Below are 2,873 nucleotides of genomic sequence, written 5' to 3'. Positions count from 1 at the left end.
AAGTGAAAGTTTAATATCAGCTGTGCATTCTTTTCAAAGGTTTCTCATTAAATAATAAGGCCCTGAAGTTCCTTTATTTGCTACTGTCCTTTGATTTCACATTCATAAAACTGAAACTAGTACATTCCCATCCTACAAACAAAAACTTTTGGGTTCTGTTGGTTCCGAGTCAAAGGCCTCACAGATATTCATTAGAGAAGAAAAAAAAAATTTTTCCTTTGCATACAATAACTAAAATGATGACTCGGCTAACTAAAAAACTAAAATTAGAAGCTAAAGAAGAGGGAAGGGCCAAAAGGAGAACCTTTTCATGTTAGGTGTTCTGGATTCTAACCCTCTGAATTACACTTGTTTTCCTTGATATAAATTCATTGGCAACAGTATGTATTATCTACTGTGGCTTTATGTATTTTTTATATAACATGATTTTACAAACAATTCACACCAAGGAATGCTAGGCCTACCTGATCTCACCTGTAATCCATGTCTTGAACTTAACAAATAGTAAAAATGAAAATGACCCTTAACACTGTCATTCTTACATTACTTTTTTAAAAATTGCTTTCCTAAGGTTCAAGGTTTGGTGTTTATTGGTGTGGTTAAGAATTCTCAGCACTTGCTTCCTTCACAACAAAGTCATTCTGAACCCATCAATGTGTAAATAAAATAGCAAAAAACAGGACATTGCACCTGTACATGAACTCCTGGCATCAGATACTTTTCTATTACAACAATCAACAAATTTAAATTAATGGATTACATAACTTTCCATACATGGAGAATTCATGTGCTAAGTTATTGACAATATATTAACCTCAGAATAGCTCAATCATACTTGCAACAAAAACAAAACTTTATAATTAAATCTTCATTATGCAAGGTAATCTGTGGTGTAACATTCAAAATCAAGAGCAACCTCATTAAACAACTAAAATCTTGGAACTTGACTGGTCTGGTGTGCATACCAGGCAAAGGGTGTACTACCATGTTTTAGATAGGTGTGAGGCAGGAAACAAGGGGCAGGGATAAATTGGATGTAGGAACTTTGAGGCAAAGAAAGAGGGAAGTAGGAGAAACATGAGCTAGAATGAGAAGGCTAGGACAAAAAGGAATTGAAAAGAAAGCAAGTACAGAGGGAAGGAGGGAAAGAAAAATGAACTTACAGTTTTGGAAATTCAAGAGCCACAAGGTAAATAGATCAATGAATTCAAAGGCCTCTGTAAACACTGTCTGCTTTGGCAGATAAAAATTCTGCACACGCTTTAAGTAAAAACGAGCTTGAGAAGATTGATAGGGAAATCGACAATTTGTGTAGAGAAAATTTCCTTGTCATGGCATTTTTGTTCATGCAGGTGGATTCTAGAATCTGAAGTCAAAGAAAGAAAGCCTAACAAAGCTACTCTGCTCTGGCTCATTTTATGTACAACTATTCTTTAAAACTTCTCAAGCACCTTAGAATTCACCTACCTATTTTACCCATAACTGTTTACATACTAGGCTTGGACGAGCAGAGAGGAGACAGGAGGAAATGGCAGGGAGGATGAGAAGATACAGGGAGAAAACAGCAAAGAGGACATGAGGAGACACAGGGAGGAAACAGCAAAGAGGATGAAGATGAGAAGACACTGGGAGGAAGAAACAGCACAGAAGATGAGAAGACAACGAAAAGGAAAAAAGACAGGGAGGAGAAAACAGCATAGAAGATATGAGAAGAAGACACATGGGAGTCAAAAAGGAGGAGACAGCAAGGAGGATGAGGTTAACACAAGGGGAGGAGGAAACAGCAAGGAGGATGAGGTTAACACAAGGGGAGGAGGAAACGGCAAGGAGGATCAGTAGAAGACAGAAAAGTCAGAAGTAGATACAGCAAAGAGAAGATAAGACAAGGATGAAGGATTGAGACCCCAATACACCAGGGGAGATGTGGGGAGGGGGAGTAATGGCAACACATAAGGTGAGGAGGGGGAGGGGGAGTAATGGCAACACATAAGGTGAGGAGGGGGAGGGGGAGTAATGGCAACACATAAGGTGAGGAGGGGGAGGGGGAGTAATGGCAACAATAAGGTGAGGAGGGGGAGGGGGAGTAATGGCAACACATAAGGGGGGGAGGGGAGGGGAAGTAATGGCAACATATAAGGTGAGGAGGGGAGGGGGAGTAATGGCAACACATAAGGTGAGGAGGGGGGGGGAGTAATGGCAACACACAAGGTGGGGAGGGGGGGGAGTAATGGCAACACACAAGGTGGGGGGGGGAGGGGGAGTAATGGCAACACACAAGGTGGGGAGGGGGAGTAATGGCAACACATAAGGTGGGGAGGGGGAGGGGGAGTAATGGCAACACATAAGGTGGGGAGGGGGAGGGGGAGTAATGGCAACACATAAGGTGGGGAGGGGGAGGGGGAGGGGGAGTAATGGCAACACATAAGGTGGGGAGGGGGAGGGGAGTAATGGCAACACATAAGGAGAGTAACGGCAACACAGGTGGGAGGGAGGGAAATGGAAACAAACCAGGTTAGCAGGGGGGGGGGGGGTAGCAACAAGGAAAGTGGGGGGGGGAGGAGAAATAACAGGCAGAGGGGGGGAGAAATAGCAACAAGAAGCAAGGTAGGGAGGGGGGGGAGAAATAGCAACAAGAAGCAAGGTAGGGAGAGGGGGGGGGGGAAATAGCAACAAGCAGCAAGGTGGGGAGGGGGGGAGAAATAGCAACAAGAAGCAAGGTGGGGAGGGGGGGGGGGAGAAATAGCAACAAGAAGCAAGGTGGGGAGGGGGGGAGAAATAGCAACAAGAAGCAAGGTGGGAGGGGGGGGGGAGAAATAGCAACAAAAGAGGCAAGGTGGGGAGGGGGGGGGGGGAGAAATAGCAACAAGAAGCAA

At 44.2% G+C, this 2,873-nt stretch overlaps 1 protein-coding gene across 1 annotated transcript in view; it reads right to left on the bottom strand.

Moving 5' to 3' along the window:
* LOC119589106 (profilin-like) overlaps positions 1–2,873 on the bottom strand; it is a 12,197-nt gene that overhangs the window by 4,047 nt on the left and 5,277 nt on the right. The window lies entirely within an intron of this gene.

Source organism: Penaeus monodon, chromosome 25 (genome assembly GCF_015228065.2).
Source record: "Penaeus monodon isolate SGIC_2016 chromosome 25, NSTDA_Pmon_1, whole genome shotgun sequence".
NCBI lineage: Eukaryota > Metazoa > Arthropoda > Malacostraca > Decapoda > Penaeidae > Penaeus > Penaeus monodon.
The sequence above is the reverse complement of the archived record's forward strand: the minus strand, read 5'-3'. Positions and strand labels throughout refer to the sequence as shown.